The sequence below is a fragment of the Pomacea canaliculata genome, linkage group LG12, assembly GCF_003073045.1.
Source record: "Pomacea canaliculata isolate SZHN2017 linkage group LG12, ASM307304v1, whole genome shotgun sequence".
Taxonomy (NCBI): Eukaryota; Metazoa; Mollusca; class Gastropoda; order Architaenioglossa; family Ampullariidae; genus Pomacea; species Pomacea canaliculata.
Window position 1 is genome coordinate 15,494,283 of NC_037601.1, and position 21,052 is coordinate 15,515,334.

Genomic DNA, 21,052 nt, shown 5'->3' on the forward strand with positions numbered 1-21,052 from the left:
GGGTGACTGTCCGCAATAGTCGTGCACTAGTGATGTGCTAAATATATTTTTCTTTTAGGAAAGAGAGCAGATGACAGTGCATACTCTATATCGAATATTTTAACAGGGTATTGTCAAATGCATCCTTAAAGCATAACAATTGTATAACACACGACATTACGTTGTGTGAAACAAATCCGTTATTTTATTTATTTTTTTTTTTTTTATTTTTTTTTTGTGTGGAGGATTGTGATAGGTAAAGTTGTTCTTCTGTTTATATGCTGCTTTAAAAAAAAAATCCTATCTCATAACTCTTGCTTTTACATCTCCATTTCAGACGAAATGATCTTAAAGGGTGAGTAGTAGTCAACTCTACCGTGTTTTATATACAAAGGGAGTAAGAATGAAAGCTACACTTTCCGTTCAACGCAAAAATACGAACAGCTGTTGAGGGCGCAGAAAGAGAAGCCGCCTCTAGCATAACCGTAACAATGGCTTTTTCCACAAAATCTCGAACCTTTTATTTTCCCCTACATTTAACATCTCAACGAGGGCAATAAACAGCCCAGGAAGAAGACCACGACAAGGAACCCTTTCCTCTATTTAAAAAAGGAAAGAAAAAGAAATTAAAAAACAAACTTAATTGGAAAATGATTTCAAAAGCCGTCTTTGGACTCCCGCGGCATCTGAACTGCTGATAAACTTTCCTCTTGAGCAGAAAAGCGGAAACAAAAAGCAATGATTTTGTGTGGCGGTTTTTTGGCGAATTCCATATTTTGATTTGTCATTTGAGCTGGAGCTGACATTAAGGATTTTTTATGGCCCTCGCTCAACTTATTTTACAAGGAAGATGCATCACTTTCTGTTTTATGCAACAAGTGGAACGCAAAATGCCAGAAGGCATCTGTATGCAAATTTCATCAGTGATGTATAATGGATAGACGTAATACGATTGATGAAGATTACAAGAGCCTTGCAGAGATGGTGAATGGGGTTTAATTCAGCGGTACACAGAGTGATATGGAAATGGTGTGCAAAATTAAGCAGTTGTTTGATGCACCGGCTATTTGCAGGGTGCATACAAATGGAACGTCAATGTATTTCTGCAAGACACTAGATGAGAAAATACCACAATCAATCATAATTACTCTGGCAATTCAAACAAGATTTTGAGCAAAATGTGTATTAGAGCCAGCATTTTATTTGAGTTGATTTGATTATGTAAATGCGTGTCTGAATTACTGGGCAGGAGATAGGCTCATCCAAGCATTAAGAAACTACGTGAGGGTATAAAAAAAACAAAACTAAGACGACCCGCGCTCACGCACGCACGCACGCACGCGCACACACACAAATACCGTGCGCACGCGCACACACGAACCGTGTGAATGTCCGCTGCGTGCGAGAAACCTGCCGAACAATTAGCATTGAGGGATTGCAGGACCAGGGAAGTGGAAAAGGAAGCAAAAGGAATTGAAATCCTCCAGCCCAGCCCCGTGCTCCCAATACCAGGGGCACCGGGAGATTGCATCGTGCATATGCCATATTGATGCCACCATATTTTGACAGTTTCCATAATGGAGGGCGGGCAGACAGTAATTAGAAGCCCGGCACATCCTCGCCGTTTGCGTGCCAGCAGCTTTACGATTGAGTGGGACGAGGGCTATGAGGTTAGTCTTTTAGATTGGTGTCCTGCTTTGTGCAGAGGGAGGAAAAGAAGGTCTGCAGGAGAACAAGAGGGGTGGACGTGCGTGGTGGGGTGGGGTTCCCGTTGGATTCTGGGGTGGGGGATGGGGGTTGGAAGCATTGAGACGGTCTGGGTTGTTTTCTAAGAAAAGACTGGACATGAGAATATGGAATTGTTGCCATTTTCTTTTAGCGACGCAAGGGTTGGAAATCTTGCGAGCTGCTTTCCTCGTATACTTCGGAGGTCTGGAAAAGGAGTTAGGAACAACCCCGGGTGGGACGTTCGCTAGCAAGCGGGTGAGGAGGGTCAGAGGGCAACCCACTGCATGCCCCATTCTCTGCCCCTAGCATCAGTAATCGTGTTTTGCAGGAAGAAAACCGCAGACTAACATCGTGTCGGCGACAACCTGCTTGGTGGGGGTCAGACATGTTGTTGTCGCAGCGATGTCGCTCACGGCGGAGGCAAGTCTTGCAGACGCGAGAAGGGAAAGGCAGGTGGAGGAGATGGAGAATTTACTTTCAACAGTGGGCAAGGTGCAGCCGTCGGTCTTTTATTTCAGTCTGTCGTTTTTACATGCCACATCCACGGCGCTTCATTTATTTAGTTCAGGGTCGAGGGATTAAGCTAAATCTCATTTTGTTTCGTTACTTAGACGGGACACAAATATTGCCAGTTGACCAAAAAATAAAAATCACACTCAAGCTAGCTTTAAAAATAAGCGAAACATAACGGTCGGTTGGCGTGAAGCACGTGAAGTAGATATGTAGGTGAAACGCCAATACAGGCAGGTGTACGGGTCAGGGGAAGTAATCCAAGAATTTACCCGAAACGTTTCTGAAACAGAAAACCGACAAACACCGAGAGCAGACATCGGGGAGTAACTCGAGGCGACTGGGAGTCACAAACCTTTTCCTTTACAACCTGCTAATGTAACTATCAGTCATGGAGTCCCAAGGCTCTGTGGAATGGCAGCACGTGATGGCTACTTCCCCCTCCCTACCTCTGGTGGTCAAGCGTACTTACAGTATTAGTACAGATGGCAAACGAATGCATCCTTCTGATCGCTGTAATGAGCTCAGGGAAAGACATTCTCGCTGTAGGGTGGGGAAAAGAAAGTGAAAAATTGCGGGCCGTGGGGATATTTTTATTTTAGACACGACGTCCATGATCTTTCGGCATCGATGATTATTGATGATGCCAGCTAACGACTAGGAAAGGGAAATATAAAAGAAATGGTGTGTGAAAAAAAATTTTTTAAAGTATTCTTTTATAGTTTTGCTGAAATCGTTTCTCTTATTCTTGTACTGTTCACTTACCTGTATATTTTAAATGCAGCTGCTTTGAGGGTTCTGTTAAACAAAACATTACATCAGATGCCTTTATAAGACCCAATCGCGGGAAAGGATACAAAATAGCGCACAGAAGGACAACCATAGCTCATTGGCTGACCTCGGCTGAACCCCGTGACGTCACAATGCGAGAAAACATGGACTTGATGACCGGAATGACAGACCAGCGCCTGCTGGTGGCTTGTTTTCTCTCCCTCAATCTTTAATTAGAACTGAAAGAAGGGGACACTTTGCCAGACTTCTTGCAAAATATTTCTAGCATTGCACAGTTCTAATTATATCAGAGCCCCAACTATCATCAGCCTGTAAAATCTATACTGGCGATGAAACGACCATAAAGTTTCAGTTCTACTCCCACATCCACAATTAAAATCACTGTCAGGGCAGTTTATTATGGAATCTTATGGCAGACGGTTGGAACTTTTGTATTACACAAAGATTATAATTTCAGAAACGTCAGCTGGTTACCATAGAAATAAATAACACAACATATTTGATGAAAGTCTCTGACACTCATTACCATTATCATCAGCAGATATACTTTGGAGAAGTACGCATGCTCATTGTAGAGGGACATGCGTGGTTGAGTGGATAACTGTGCTCACGACACTGGGATTGGTTGGGTCTTCCTCGGAAACGGTTCTTGCAGGTCCAAGACCAGCAGCAGCGCGAAAAGCACGTCCCCCAAACCCTCCTGCTGCTTGTTCTCAGCTTTGGTATCCTGGCCGTTAGTATTGTCTTGCGGAGGGCCAAGACGAATGGTTAAAATGTTGCTTGAAATGGAAGGATTTGGGATGTAAGATCTTCAGTCTTTGCGATTCCGGAATCCCACAGTCAAGAAGCTTTAGAAGGCTGCCTTCACCTTTGTTCTGTTGTGCCGCAATCCCCTTCGGCTTCATACGAAAGAAATGGCGGCGATCTGAAAATCCTTCATTTTATTGTCCATGTGCAGTGTAGGTCTCGGGTCCTTCAGGGATTGACGATGTACAGAGGAGGGTACATCAGTGGAAGCGACGAGTACCTTGACGAAGTACTAGCACGTACTCGACCTCTCTCCTCTGCGGAGGATCAAGTTGGCTGATTGTTTATCTGTTTCTGTTTTCTGGACTTACCCGTAACTAATGGTGAAAAAGAGAGAGATATCGCCAAACGACAAGTCGGAAGCAGCGGCAGGAGGATGTGGTGATTTCACGGCGATCAGGCATCAGACATGACGAAGGAACAAGAAAATATCGAAAGGGTGTGTGTGTGAGAAACGGCGGGTCTGAAAATGGGGGAGGAAAGTGGGAAAAAAACCCAGAAAATAAAGAAAGCTGTGGACATCCCCTGAAGCATCTGTGGGTCAGAGTTCAGCAGGCACGCCGTACATCCTAGCAGGCAGACAGGCTAGTCCAGCCCTTCCATCAGGGGAGGAAATGCATTTTGCTGATGGCGGGGGCTTTGTTTTTGTTAATGAGTGGAGGGTTCACAGTCGGGAGGGGGGTGGGGAGGAAGGGTGGGGAATGGATAGCAGTTGCTCCCAAACGAGGTATTTATCTTCCTTATCATGACCCGCCGAGCAAGATGACACGATGCTCCATGATTAATAGCAGATGCAGAATTTCCAATTTTCGCAGAATACCTAATGTATTTTCATCAGTCTTGCATCTAATATTTGGACGATAGGTGATTAGCTGCTCATTCCAAGGAGGGGTAAGATTGAGGGCAGCGTGGGGGGTGGAATGGGGGGTGGGGACAGAAGTGGAAAGAGAAATTGAGTTGTGGGCGTAATGCATTGCGAGATACGGAGCATGTCTTGCCGGCCGTGGGTATCACGTGGTGGTGGGTCCAAACCTCGCTGGCAACTGCAGACGCCAGCAGAGAAACCGGCAACGAACGTTTTTCTAATTATAGATCATCAGCATCATCTTCACGAGTCACTTGATGAAGATATAACCGTTTGACGAACTAGGCAGGGAGAGGAGAAGTGGGGATGGAGAGATGAGAGAGAAAATCAAGATGGGGTGGTGGGAGGAAAAGCTACCATCCAATACCCTGTCACTAAACTCCTTTCGAACCAGGTGTTCAGTCCTGGTAAAGTCACGGGAAAAGTTTTCAGAATTTCAACTTTCCAATGGGGAAGGTTTTGCATGGAAGCCCAGTGTGGGATTTTTGTTTTCTCTTTTTCTTTGAGACATTAAAAAAAGAGGAGAAATCAACCCCCCCACCACCACCACCATCCCTACCCTTCTCAAGCAGTCGACGGGTGGCACTACTGCCAAGAGAGTGCTATTCTCGTTACGAAAGAACACGCGCATCGGCCACCAGGTGGTCTTCGCTTACATCATTAATCAAGACGACGGGTTAAGACATGGGAATGGAGGATGAGGGAGGGTGGAGGTAGTCGAAGTGCGGTTTTTAGTCGGCAGAGCATGCGCATGCGCCTACAGGTGACAAAAGAAAAAGGTCTTAATTTGCGTATCGGATTTCTCCCTACAATTGCTATTGTCTGAATCGAAGTGAAGCAAACTTGATGGAAGGGGGAAAAAATCGGTCGGTCCGTTTTACGAAGAAGTTTACTTCCGTGTTTTCTTAAATTAAAGATAAGGGAAGAAAAGCGGGAATTAATCAAGAGCTGTTGCCTGATCAGCTCACCGGTTACTGGATTTCAAAAGACGACGTCTGGTTGCAGTACTTCATGGCAGGGCTAAAAATTTGAAAAAAATAAAAATAAAAAAAAAATAAAATATGGGCGGCCTTTCTTACCAGACATCCCACTGCCTTTAACAACCGCTTGATGAGACTAAAACAGATATCAAATCATCCAACATGGACAGATTGTGGCGGCATCTTTGAAGAGACGAAGGGGGGAAAAAAAAGAAAACAAAAATTTACTGGGCCTATGGTGTTGCTTTTGGGATTGAATTTCAGTAATCGATCCTCGGATAAAACATGGCCACCGGGCGCTTAGTGTAAACCCGAGTCGGCCAGCGATTGATTGAAACAGTAAGCAGTTCCCCCCTCGAAAAAAAATTATCGCAGTTGTCTGTCTTTTTTTGCACCGACAAGTAGGAGTGTACACAGTTTTCATTAAGGTTTCTGTACCTAGCCGAAATTTTAGTTTGCATTTTTGGCATTCGCTTGGTGGGTATGGTGGTGGGCGTGGCTTGGCGCCTGCCGCACTTGCAGTCTTTTGTAATCGCTGTTTGTACGGCGCTACGTTTGTAAACAGACTTTTCATTCGCTTTGTTGCACGTTTCCGTGATTGGTCTATTCACGTTCGAGGGCTGACACTCGGCCAACGCTTATCTGGAGAATAGATGCTAACAGATTCTTGTAATCAGCACGGCTTGTTGCCCTTGACTTGCTTCTGGAGGTGTGCAAGATGAGGTTGGGGTCCTCCATTCCGCTGGCCATCCGGAGCTTGTTGGACGGGTGTAATTTTTCAGAAGCATCTTATTGTGGAGATGAATGCTGTATACCATGATATTTTTTACAATAAAAGTTTGTATTGTTTTAAAGGGACCTTGCTGCTTTTTAAATGATTTCAAATGAGAAATAATCTAAGCATCATTTTTTTGATTAAGTCCTGACGTATTAGTGCATTGTTGTTTGTTTTTGTTTGTTTGTTTGTTTTTTCTTGAGGGGGGTGTAAGCTGTGTAGGTGTAAGCACCATTATGTTGGGTAGGTGGCTGGAAGGCTTTAGTCTGCAGTTCCAGCAGTCGCCTGAGTTCGTGGTCTCTTTTCGGTGAGGTTAGAGAGTTTAGTTCAGCCTTTCACGTTACCCTAGATACGGTGAACCACTCACAGTTCACTGCAGCTACGGTCACTAAAGACTATACGACTGTTTTATCTCCCTCCCCCCTCAATATTTTCTAACCGCATAATTTCCACTGTAGGATAACCGTGGTTAGAGCTTTTGTTAGGCGAGTGGCAGCTGACTGCCAGGACCTATTGGGCGCCATTATCTGTGTGTGCGCACCTTCGTGGAGCTCGACCTCTCGTGCTACGCACCTCGTTTGCACGGCGTTATTACTCGAGTTTATACGCGTTGTCATGCGCGGTCCCTCCGCTCGGATCATAGTTCCGATAATTGGGGGGACTGGCAAGAGGGAACCGGCGTTTAACGAGGCTGCGACGTAATCAAAGGACGGTCTGGATAATGGCGCAGCGAAAATGAGCACGCGCAAACTGGGGACGTTAGAGATGCCAACTGCCCAGACATGTGCCTGTTAGGTCCTGATAATGTGGAGTGCCACCACTGCATCTTTTGTGCGCTGACATTTGAGACCACAGCCGCACTATAGACACATAGGTATTAAACAGAAAATAATATGCTGCGAGCAGGTATGCGGGACATATATCTTTTATTCGCCCCTTAATTGTGGAATGGTTGGACGGTCTGATCGGAACTTAGTTCGAGAGTGTGTTTGTCAATAGTAGATGAGCTTAATTTGGACTTTACTTCTGACACACACACCTCTCTTTCTCTCTGTGTGTGGCGGAGGAGGGGGAGAGGGAGACTTTCTGGTAGCAGGGATGAACGGGGCTGATTCTAAAACATCAGAGCACCTGCGTTGTAAACGCCTGAAGTGCTAGCTGGGATCCTTGCTGCACCCTCTCTGGATGGTGATTTGGCGAGACAGGTAGACAGCGAGATGCAGGCCTTTCCACACCAGTTTTACAACCCTGATATCAGCACGAATCTTTTTCCCAGGTAGAAGGGAAGTTATGGAGCATAGGGGGAAGAAGATTTAACTGCTACTTTCTGTCCTTATCTGTTTTCGCGGCTTTTCAAGGAGGCTGTTTTTGGGGTGGATGGGTGGATAAGGGATAAGGTGCTTGTTTATTTATCAGGCTTGCGTGTCGTCGGGTTTCTTTCAGAAACTGACGTACTTGACAGGTTCCATTTTATTCACATTGCCTGGCACAAGTAGTTTTCTTACAGCCATCAGGCTCAAACGGCCTTATCGTATAACTTTCACAGACCGTCCGCGCATGCGTGAATAATATGCGCGCGCCGCCCGTCTTGCTTGACATGGAACAACATCGGACCCGGTCTGCACGAGCCATCAGCCTCTCCCTCCCATCTCACTCCCCCGGACCCCTCCATGCACCACCCATGCTGACTAATACTCGCACGAAAAAGTGTAAGTAAAAAAAAAAAAAAAGTCGCTGGAGGCTGGGATTTGAACGCTGTAGTCTTCTGTTCCCGTACTGCAAACTGACAGGCGGCCCGCTAAGCGCATGCGATCTAGGGATGGAGGTGAGAAGGGAGGAAGGTGAGAGAGGTTCTGAAAGAACGAAGCCTCGGCTGTCAATTGATCCACTTGCCGTCACATTACATATCGGATGAATTGGTTAACCACGGGATAAGAACTCAACTCCGCCTTTTAGGTGCACTGCTTAACTTTTTCAGTCGAGAACTATGATGGCGGATGCGACGATAAACCTACTGTGTTTTTGGTACTAATTCGTCTTTGCTTTTCTGTTTCAGGTCTCTCTCTCTTGCAGCTCGCATAACAAGGTGAGGTTAAAAGCTCGAGCTAATACTAGTGTTTGTTTCTGTTTGCTTGTTTTCATTCATATTGTTGTGACAAGTTTGTGTTCGTTGTGTTTTAAAAATTGTTTAATAGAATTTCTGCAAAGAATTGGGGAAACAACTTTAGAATAGCTTGGACCTAATTATTCATTGTATCATTAACCTTATTTTATCGAAGCCGCAGCCTCAAAAAGTCTCTCGTCTGAGAAAGTTTAATGTTCGCGACGGTATCCTCTATGATAATATTTGTTGTAGTACTCTAGTTATAATTTTATAATTCAATGCATTTTTAATGTTCTTTCCCCCTACCACCACCCCCTGTCAAATTCTTGGTACCATTGAGGGGACAAGAAGAAAATCACCGCAGAAATGTACTTTGCTTTGTCGCTATGAACTTCTTTCCTTTTAAGTTCTGTATGAGAACTGCAGGCCACCTAGAAGTCACTTATATAATTTACCTAATTAATGTATGCCTCTTGATTAAAATGGCTGAAATTTTTTAGTTCACTTCTGTTTATCTAGATCAGCTTCCCTGCGTTGCTTCCAATTAAAATAATTAACAAGTGAAAAGGAGCTTTAATGACACTGACCCGACTGAGAAAAAATTTTTTTTTTTTTTAAGTAGCTATAAAGCAGGTATTGTTCTTATTTACATTTTAGGTCTTTAGTTAGTCGAACTAAAGAATATTTGGATATATTTTGTCCACTGTGTGACTGTTGCAAAGCTTTGCCTGACAATTAGCTGTAAAACAAAAATAATTTGCCAACATCCTCACATATTCGACTACACGTGTCTTTCTGTAGGATCTTATCCATTAGAGAGGGCGTGTAAGGGTGTTGATGCAAAATGTAGCACTCATTCTCCAGTTTTGGGGGGATTTTTTGTTTTGTTTTATTTTTTTGCTGTCGCTAGTGTTGTATCATGCTCAAACGCAGGATCATATCTACGTGAACATGCACAAGAAAAATACTGTACACGTCGAGAGTTGACCCAGAATACAGCGAACCGCGTGAGAAAAGAAAGTATTCATTTAATCATTCACATCTGCAGCCACCCCGTACCTCTCCGCCTCCACCCACTTCCCTTCTGTTGATGGATAAAAACCACAAGATCTTGCTACAGCTCGCTTCTGAAACTTGTAAATGCAACAATAACAGCAACAGCAACATGTCGCAGCTGTACAGACCCCACCCACAACACCAGCTAATATTCCGCGCTTTTGCCAACCTTCCCTCTCTCTCTCCTCCCCTTCCCGACCCTCCCCACCGCACCCCTACCCTGTCTTACCCTCCCACCCGCTTCTCACTTCTGTCAGCGTTACGTTTCTCCGTCTAATGAAGTACAGAACTAAGGGTGAGGGAGGGTAGGGAAGGAAGGGAAAGGGGCTTGTCCCAGTGATGGCCAACTGTCGACTCGGTCATCTTTCACAGTCGTTCTTCGATCCCCGGAGATTAGGCGCAGGCTAACTCCAGATAAGCTTTTCTTTCCTTTCAACCACCGCCCGCGTCACGTGCAGAAGCACGGGTATTTAAAGACAAAATTAAAAAAATGAATCATGGGGCTGGGTGTGTTCGTGCGTGCGTGCCTGTGTTTGTGTGTGTGTAACTGTACGTCTGAGTTATGGTTGTGATCACTGACGGTCAGATTAAGAGACTTCAGCTGGTGGTTGCTGTGAGAGAAATTAAAGATTTCTTTTTTAAAGAAATAATATATAACTTGATAGTTTTTTTGATTGATGACATTTTTTTTTCCAGAGGAACGTGGGGAGGGGAAAGCAGTTAGGTGTTGTGAAAGAAGACACCTTCTAGTTAAAGAACCACGAAGAACGGCCAGCAAGTTTGGCGTCCATTTGGAAAGTTCGATAGCTTTTTTAGAATTGAAACTTTGAAACTGGGTTCTAATTCTGTATCCCCTCTTTGGCATTTTATCTTCTAGCCAGACAGAAGAGACGGAAGGGCTGGGGGGGAGAGGGGCAATGGGTAAGGGCAGAGGAAGAGGGAAACAAGGAATTCGTCTTGAGAAGATCATGTTTTGGTTGACTCCCAAATCCGGCATGCCCACACACCACTGCCTTTCCCTTGATGGGGGGAAAAAAAAAAAGCAATGAGCGTATTGATTGGGTCGGCATCGGATGATTTTTGATAACGAGTGGGAGGTGCCCTGGGAATTGAGGCGGATTTTCGGAGGTAATAGAATATTGCTGTGTTTATGCCCTCAGCTTCGCTCCACACTTCATCTTCTCAAGCAATGATGTATCTTGGCTAACCTCTCTAGCAAGCAGTAACAACCCAGCTCTTTCCACTGTCTGCAGTGTTTCTCCTTCCTTTGCTCCCTCCTCCCCCCACCCATTATCACCACCACCCATTTTTTTCCCCCTTAAAGAACGTGGCACTAGCCAAGTCTTGAGTAACCTGTTAGCCGAGCAAGATTGATTATTTTCTTTTTTCTATTCACTCAGGTTTTCGTGATGGGGAAGTATCAACCAAGAGCCAGACGCCGTGTATTTCCAACTTTTATGGGGAGGTGTGAGGAGGTTGGTGGGGGAGGGATGTGCGAGGGGAGTAGTCGTGGGGATGATGACTGAGTGAATAAGCTTGGGGAAAGCGCTGTAATATGAAAACAACAATCAAAACGTTTAGTACCAACTTTGGATTCCGTGACCGCATTAGATATCTGGAACCGAGGAATGATTCCCTTCATCCCTTGTTGAAGGAGACAGAGTATTTTAAATACAGTTAATAATTCAAAAACAACTTTGTACATAGTCCATGTACTTTGCCCACTTTGTCGTGTCTCAAAAACTCAATCTTCTCTCTCACACAACACAAAATAAAAATCCCAGCGGCTTATTTTCAAAACATCGTTATGCAGTGACAGTCGGCTGCTAGAGGAAAGAAGACATCTGTCTGCTTATGATGATGTCAGTTAAACTTCTGATGTGACATATATTTAAAGTTATTACTGTCGGTGCTGGATGAGGACACGTGGCTGGATGCCGCTCGTCTTCACGCTGCTGGGTGCGGATGCGCCATCGACTCCGTGCAGCCAATCGCTGGCCGTCTGATCAGACGGGTAGGTTGGGGTAGTGATTGGCTGCTGTCCTATCGATACCTTCCCTCCATTGTTTGCCGCCTCAAAGCTTTATTTTCCTGCTTAATCGACAGTCTCCATTGTTTTCGCATCATTAAATTGGAACTTTTTGTTACGTTCTCGAAGTGAGCGCATGTGCGGGTATTTTTTCGTAACCAGCACAACTTTCTAGGTGTGAGCAGCAACTAAAAGCTTGCTACACTTGCTAGACTTTCTACATTTGTCCACTTGGAGAGTAGCCGATATCTCGGTGTACTAAAAACTTGGTCTCCGATCCCTCCCCGCCACTCACCCTCCTCCACCACCACCGCCGCTCGGCGAAAGACTTGAACCATTGCCAGCCCGCTTTCTTTCTTTCGCATACAGAAAAAAAAAAATAATAAGGACACAATTAAGCTGCAGTTAATTGGTGGAAAATTTCTCGCTACGTCGTCTGAAAAATCAATGCGCCTAGAGTCTTATTGACGACATTTCATAACACAGGGGATTGTCCACCGCCAGCTTAATTACTGGGCCTGCTGACGGCTACGGGCTTACCACGTTGCCTTGCTTAATTAACTGAAAATTGAAATTGGAAAAATGTCAGTCCGCAAAAAGGATTTCTTGACCCGACTGAACCTCCTATATCCATCTTGGGCAAGCATCGTTTTCAATCTTTTTTTTTTCTAATTCTCTGTCACTTCCTAATTTATCCTTTTGTTTCTGAGAGTTCTCTCGTCCATATTGGAATATATCTCTCGCCTATTTTTCCTTCACCTTTCTCTTCTACTCCCCCTCTCTCTCTCTCTTCATCCTATATATTTACTGTTAATTTAGCACGCAAGCAGATGCGTTTAGCTTTATTTCAATATATATATATATCTCCGTTAAAAGCGAGATTAGCTTATAAAGAAAAATAATGACATTCAATAAATGTCTGTCTGTTTATGAGGCAGCATTACATGGCGCTTATCTGATCCAGACAAATACATTATTGATACAAAATCTCTTTCTATCCGTTTCCCTCTTCTTTACTCCTTTTTTTTTCTCTCTTCCCTTTGTGTGAGTGAGAGAAAGAGCGGACGCATGCGCGCGCTTGGGATGGCCTATTGTTTTCTTGTGAAACTATTTTCAAATTTTGACAAGGATAACTGAAGTCCACACATCTCCATCTTAGCTCATTCTTTTATGTATTTTCGTCGGCTTTTGACGACAGAATTTTTTTTTTTTTAAATGTAGACTTCTTCATGTGTCTGGTAATTATATGTAGATATGAAGCTTACATTCACGTGACGCATGTTTTTAAAGTTGAAGCCATCAGCGTCTCGCAAAATAAGGAACTCGACTTGAATTCATTTACTAAATTTTGCGTTGGAGGTATTTCGGACTATGTGACCAATTTCTCGTGTTACATTAAACTGGATTTGAATTTCCTTTATGGCGAACATCAGTAAGTCGGGTCGTGTTCCAACAGAAATGTATATCCTAAAATAGAATTGTAGTACACATTCTACTTGTCCTGTTTTATATTTTTGTAAGCTTTTTATCCATGTGTTTAACAATTATGATTTCTTTTTTGTATTGCACTCAGTGTTCTGTATCCTGGAAACATATGCAAGAAAATATTGATTTATATATAGCAAGCGTGGAAAATTGGAATCGAGTTTTCCGGAACTTAATCGGAAAGTTATGCGATTGGCCCACAGTGGGAATAAAAGCACCGGCAAGTGTCATTTTTCACCGCTGACTCTATCACCACGAAATGGGTAGTGAGTGGGGTGGGGGGAACTTCATTAATGAAATTACTCTTTAGAGAAGCACTGTGACATAGATCCGTATTGGATAATGTATAATTTAGAGATTATGCCTAATTTCGACTGCGTCCTGCTTCAGTCGCGTAAAAATACTTGTGAGACACAATTGCATAGAATATTTGCTTTTGCATTTGTTTGTCCTTGTCTGTTATGGTGAATTTTTTTTTTCGGTCATCAGGGTGGACTCTGCGGCAGGTTCCATCAGCCGCTTGCCTGATGACATTTACGCCGGAAGTGGGTGATCGATGCGTCACTTCCGTTGCCAGTCACCTGGAGACTGCATCTGTAAGCACGTCGACCTTTGACCTTCCTGTAAATCACCTTAACCGAAGATAATGTCTAGGCGCCTTCTGGCCTTGACACTCAAGAGGATGCTCACCACGAAGGTCACACATTGCATCATGGGTATTTCTGAATGATGCGGCTAGCCTCCGATGCCAGCATCGGTGGAGGATGGCGAGAAATAAAACAGTGAACGCCAAGGGAATGCCGACATCGTCAGCAAACATGGAGAGAAGTGACTGTTAGTGCTTGCTGTGAGAAAAACTCAACTCAGTAGATGTTTGTCTGTTAGTGTAAGCTGTTACTGGACTCATGCTCATGAAGATGGTTACCACTGTGGTAATTATAATCTGTCGTTGTGTCCGGTTTAGTATTCAGAGCGAAAATGTAAATGTCTCGTGAAGGCTTCATCTAAAGAGATAGAGTACTGCGTCTACCATTTACAGTTATTTTACGTTTCGTAGCTTATAGTCCGCGGTATGATAATCCTTGGGATAAAACTAATTAAATCTTGAATCAAAATTTAAGATTTATAAATTCATTGAAAACTCTCGGTGCATTGGCAGGTCAGTTTGTGCTATCTGGAAGTAGCAACGTGTAAGGGAAGTAATGCTCAAGGAACTGATCCGTCGTCTTAAGTGTAATCTGCCTGATTAGGAAACGTGGCATCAAAAGCTTATTTGGATTAGTTGTGGGTAAGTTGACAAAGCAAGGAGTTAGATAAAATAGCAACCGGGTTGCTATAGTGTGTCTGTTCTAAAAACCTATTCAACGGAATAAAAAAGTAAGAATTAAAAAAAAAACGTTTTAGTAAGGTGAAGAGAAGGTTACGTCAGATGCTTTAGGTTTTTTTATTTAAAACATTTAGGGCATTATTTTTTTTTTTTTTTTTGCCTTTTGCAAAGCTATTTATAATTGTCTTAGTCATTTCTAAATGGAAGGTACAGGAATAGATTCTGTTCGAACTTCTTTATCTTAGCAGCATAGTGCGCTTGATCACTGAATCATAACATGAGTGCTGTAGCGTATCATAATCACCGTAGTGCCACCTGATTCCGTAGTGCAACATTCCGTTGTGTCGCTTGATCACCGCAGTGCAGCCTGACTCCGTAGTGCAACATTCCGCTGTGTAGCCTGATCACCATGGCGCAGCTTCATCGCCGTAGTGCAGCCTGATTACCGTAGTGCAGTAGGATTCCGTAGTGCAGCATTATTATCCACGTAGTGCGGTCTGATCACTGTTGCGCAGCGTGACCAGAGTAGTGTAGATAACGCGGCCTCACTAGGTATCGGCCCACAGACAGGAAGCCTGTTCCGTAAGCTTTGTCTAGACAGCCAGTGCCCCGGCTGCTGCTGCACCCAGCAATTACCCTGCGCCATATTACAGAGATGGGAGGAACATTTAAACCAGCGGCGATCTCGCGGAACTTTTTAATTCAGCCACATTTGTGACGGCCTCGTGCAGTCCCAGCGCCACAACGCACGCATGCGCACTGCTGCACTGTGACCCTCCGACAAACTCGCGTCGTTAAATAACCCTACGCCCATCCTAAACCCCTAAAACCCTAACCCAGCCCGCCTCACCGTGTACTTATTCTGCAGCTGTTGAACTTTTATAACCACTTGCATGTAAACTTCTCGGCCTTTATATACCCAATGCCTACTGTGATCATTATTTTTATCATTCTGAATATTATTCATTCCCCTCTCTAGTCAATGGCAGAATCAAATATAAACTAGAAAGCTTTAGCTATACAAACACTTTTTTGCCTCCTTGTTTTATATTAGACTCAGGTCATATTCGTACTGTGTATTATTACACATCGTTAAACGTACAGTGGTGCTTCATTCTACTCTTTTTGTCAATATATACATATAATACTCACATGCCGCTTTGATAGTACGCATATCTTGAATAATAGCAAGTCGATCTTTGTTATGTAGCAATATGTGATGTAATCTCTTCTTCTCGAAAATGACAGATCTGCTATTGTTTGTGTGTTTTTGTGTGTATTTACTTCTCAGAACTATTGCACAGAATGCTTTCAGATATGTTACGGCGTGTTAGCTGAAAAATTGTGATTGTTGGAAGTTCTGTTTAGGTTCTGTGATACGTTTGATCTCTCGATTTAAATAATTATGGGGGTTTATTTTTGTCCGTCTTGAAATGTTAATACGTTTTTAAGATGAATTTTTTGTTTATAATTGTTCGAATTTTTAAGAAAATTTTTTAATTTTGCCTTTTTTACATGACTGTTTGAATTTGTTTTTAATTTAATTAGTTTTAATTTAATCTTTCAACTTAAGAGATACTTTTTTTAAAACTGAAAGATTTTTTACATGTGTGTGGCCGGAATGTGAAAATCGACGTTTAAATTTCAACTAGCTATTATACTGAAGCTTGCTGTGTACTTTAAAATTAATTTATTTGCTTTAAGGTATTTGCATTATTAAAATGAATCTGAAGTAAGAAAATGCCAGTATATCTTAATAACTTGCTATCTTTGTGTACTTATTAATCTGCTTGGCTTTATAACCAGGAAACTCGAAGCCCCCAATGCCTCTGGGATTTTATTTGCTTTTTTAGGGTTTTTGGGGGAGGTTTTTTTGGGGGGTCCCTTGTGCGCCTGCGCTGAATTATCTCTCCCATTCTCTAATTATTCAGGCATAGACATGCTGATATTGTTGCTGGGCCTCTTTTGTCCATAACTCTAGACGATACCGTGCTTTCTATTTGCCATCTGCCAGCTCTTCTGATCTTGTGAAAACCAGACGAGATAGCGTTTGGGGCTGTGAGAAAGTGTTGCAAGTAATGTGTCACTTTACTACAAAGTCTGTTCTGTCATTCTGATATCCGTCATTGTGCGGGATCCACTGAATCACGTTAAGACGCCAAGAGAACAAAGATTTTCTTAGGATCTTCATGGCCTATCGTTGTTGTGTGCATGTATGCATGTAGGGGAGAATGGAAGCTAATCCCACCACTGGTAGCCACGAATACTTCAACCGGCTAAAAGTAGCAGCCTTTGTTTCAGTAAATTCTGCCACTTTTACAACATTTATTGTTGTTGTCTTACATATTTTCTTGCATTCCACCTTACTTCTTGCAAATTGCTACTCTTGTTTCTGAATCCAAGGATCCTTGTGGATGTAGAGCCTTACGCTATTGCCAAAACATTTATAGAGATCCGTGAAGATGTCGACTTTAGCTGATCAGATTTATGCATTTCAAATTGTCCTGGATCTGAGACGATGGACGGAATTGGTTCATTGATGTTTGTAAGCTTCCCTAACCCTACACACTAGCAAGGCTTGTGTTTCCGTTGCCTGTCGCATTTCTAGAATGTGACAAACTTTTCTGCGGTTGTGTGCTTTTTGAAGAACTTTTCCATTGATGGTAATTTCTGCCTTCAGAAAGCAGATGGTGTGGCGGTTTGTAAGTGCACGCTTGTGTGCGATGTACATGTACACGTGGTATAACGTCAACGTATTTTCAACATAATACTTCATCTGTTCTTTACTTAAAACGAACGAAAAATCTAAATAAAATAACATTTATTTTAAATTATATCATTGTCTCCTTGTATGAAATCAGTATGCACAAACTACATTAAACTCTTTTGTATCTTTACCTGTCAAGGATAATGAATGTCGAGACAGGGATTTAAAAAATATTTTGTTTAATATAGGTTTTTGTTTCTGAGCTTGTATCAAATATTCTATTGGTGTCTCAGGAAGTTTCTTTTCTTATAACATAGACACTAAAGGCATTTCCCAGCAACCAATTCTCACAGGAAGCTAAATAGCAATAACAAATCGTTCTCATCCACCAAGATCTGATCTCTCAAACTATCAGAATCTCTCTATTATTCACTTACTAACGCATGAACACGTTTGAAAATATATGAATATATTAATTGCTCGTAAAACTGATCGGCAAGAGAGAGAGAGAGTGCTGATGGAGATATATACAGTCTTCATGAGTTCTCGAGTTCCTTGTCCGCCTGATATCAGTTTTAAAAGAAAAGAAAAAAAAAAAACCACGCCTCACAATAGCCGTTTGTAATCTCAGACTTGTGTAAGCCAGTTTCTCTTTGTCTCCGTATCGTTGCCTTACTCGTCTGTTACATTTCGCACTGCGAACGAAATGTGATGATGCAACAGAAGCTGGGGTTTGTTTGTTTGTTTTGTTGAGGGGCTTTCTTTCGGTCTGTGAGGTTGTGCCTCTCTGCTTGTGATGTGACCTCTGGTGAACGAGAGGCATGTTGAGTTGTGGTTTTTATGTCAGCTGCTTTTGCTATTGCCAATAAATATAACAACAACAAACAAAACTTGCCATGTGGTTTTATATTACATTCCTAATACCCCTCTCCCAAATTATTCCCATTATCCAGTGTTTTTCTACCCGTGGGAATGTTGTTCTCGAAGATAAGAAAACGTTTCCTGCATTTGTGAGCTTTTGTGATACTTTCTCTGATTTACCTTGTGTTTTTTTTTCTCAGGGAAAGGATGCTCCAGTGAAAACATTATTCTGGTGTATAACTGTCAGCGGCGGGGCACAGCAGACGGCGTTTGGGGAAGGAGGTAAAAGAAAACCACACAAAAAAAAAGGAAAGGGAAAGGGAATGAAGGATTGTTGAGAGTAGAGGGATAAAAGTGTGCTCTTGTTACCCCGCATGCTTTCGTCAGCAGAAACATCCGCTGATAAAACTCTCGCATTAATCGTGTATTAACATCCCCATGGAGAAATCCGGGGTGAGGAAGGTTTGTAAATGGACAGAGAAACCAGTTCTTGTTACCGTTTCATAACCGAGTGGAGTAACCTGACGACGAACTGCACCTCCTTGTCGCAACCCTCCTTAAAAGTTTAGGGAGGAGCTAGGAACGTTGAAGGAACTATTAGGATTTTCGTTAAAGGAGTAGCCGGCAGTATTAACCGCAATGAAATGATGTTAAAGGCTACTCAGCGTGCTCGATTATTTTTCAGTGACTGGGTTGACTTCATTACAAGATATTAGTCCCTAAATCTGAGCGAAGAACTGTGTTTTACGCGCGAGAGACTGGCCGTTATTCTCGCGACGTCACAGCACCGGCTCATTAGCATGTGCTAAAAGCTCTCCCATTGGCTGCAGCCGTCCGTGACGAATCTTTTTAAACCTCATAACAGATTTTTGTGACTAACGACGACGGATTTCTCCCGATCAGATACAAGAGCAGATTTCTTCGTAGGCATTACATTCATCCGGGTCTCAATAGATCCTCATTATTTGTTTTAGTGACCGGACTGCATGACCACAACTCTCCTATATATACATCTGAAAGATTTTGTAGAATTTAAAATTTATTCCCATCAGCCTTCCTAGAATCTTTGAACGATATTTTGGATTAGCCTATAAAATTTTTATTTTTATTATGCCATGTTTAAATTTATTTGATGATCACGTGTGAGAGAGAACTACACGATGCAAATTTTACATTGTTAACCCTAGTCATACCGCAAACTTCTCGTCTGCTACTACTATCCCCGGATTTCCTCAAGTTCCGGATCAAACACAAACAAGATGTTGGCAGATTCCACCATAGCCACCTCGGTCATTGGGGTCACCATTGTACTGGCTGGGTCTCCAGAGGTCAGCATTTCTTGTTTCAGTGCCCGGATTGCATGACGGCGGTACCCACTCCCTCATACACCTCCCAATTGGAGTTTCATTGAAGAAAGGTCAGGTCCTTACCCGTGTTTGTCGAGGTGCAGATAGCCGCTAAATTTTCATCCCTTCCTTACAGAAAGGCATAATTTGAAGGAACCGTCGGCACTGAGCAGACGACGTGTTGGTGTTTGTCTCCCATGGCACGTGCCTCTGACCCTGTGCCTCTGAACACTGTCAGTAACGGTGTAATCATGCGCCCAGGTTCACTCATGTATCGGGGGTCACCATCTTAGATACTGACGATCCATATCAGTGACCTCAAAATGGCAACAGCATGCTTACATCACCTCGAAGTAAGAATTAGTTAATTAAAGAGACGTCACTTAAAACTTTTCGAAACTAATCTTTCATATGTCTATAGTCTAGACCGGAACGCGAAAAGAAATCCCCCGGATCGAATAGGTGTCGAGAAGTGACGTATGGTAGGGGTGTGAGTAGTTGCACACCGAGCTGGCCGCCTCCAGCAGACGGGTATCCATCCTTTCAGGTTCGTAACGTAACAAGTCGCCTTCCGGTGGCAGTAATGACCGAATGTTGTGGACCGCTGACGGCTGTAGCAGGGGAAGGGGAGGAGGGCAAGTGCGCCTCTTGAGACCTCAAGTGTCGGTGCAAGCCACACACGAGGAGGGAAATAAGAGAGGAGGACATTTGGAGGCTGGGGGAGGTCAGGGAGGAGTTACTACTCTCCTGCTACGAAGCTGGCAAGACATCAACCGTGCATCATTGATTCTCTCAAAAAAAGACCACAACAGAACGAACCAGGAAATTCTGGGAACGATTTATGTCACGTCTGCGGTCTCTATTACGTCATGCCGAGGACCACAACAGAACGAACCAGGAATTCTGGGAACGATTTACGTCACGTCCGCAGTCTATTACGTCATGCCGAGGACCACAACAGAACGAACCAGGCATTCTGGGAACGATTTACGTCACGTCCCCAGACTCCATTACGTCATGCCAACCAAAATTTAGTCGAAGAACTGCTGTAGTTTAGAGGAAGTCAACCAAAGACGGCGTCGCCACAGAAGACACGAATGTTACTATGGAAACCAAGTCCACAGAAATGTTTCCTGTAATTAAACCCAGCAAGCTTATGGCCCCGGCGTCATATTTATTCTCAAAGAACTGTACCCCACTCCCAAACTTCCAAAAAAAATTTTCTCTGAGAGACGGGTTTTTTAAAAATAGATTTATCGATGTCTGGATAGCCGAAAACGACCGTTACTAAACAAAATGAATGGCTGGAAGGAGAGAATAACATTCTTTGTCTCTGATCTAGCCAAATATGCGTGCGTGTGAAAACAAATACATCTTAATAAATCTTTTTCAGAAAATTATTGTGTCTTCCAACTCTGTGGTGTTGTGTATATATATACTCAACCTGTGATGCGTAAACGTTTATTCGCATGTCTGAAGCTAATATTTATATACCTTTATCTCTGATCTTTCTCTCTCTCTTTCTCTCTGAGATCTGATTAATGGTTGTCTGTCTTTCATTTATCGCAAGTTATTAATCATTCTGAGCACAGCACTATCAAATTCGTTCGTTGCAGCCGGCCAAGCAGCCCAGTCGTCGTTTGGCAGAAGAAAGTGTCGTTGCCGCAGACGACGCAGACGACAAGGGCGCAACATCCAGAC

General features: G+C 43.1%; 1 long non-coding RNA gene across 1 annotated transcript; it reads left to right on the plus strand.

Moving 5' to 3' along the window:
• Positions 1-256: 256 nt before the first annotated feature.
• LOC112576750 lies at positions 257-18,034 on the plus strand. Its single transcript, XR_003101902.1, has 3 exons — positions 257-8,392; positions 8,493-8,522; positions 13,600-18,034. It is a non-coding gene; the product is annotated as an uncharacterized LOC112576750 (long non-coding RNA).
• The last annotated feature ends 3,018 nt before the right edge of the window (positions 18,035-21,052 follow it).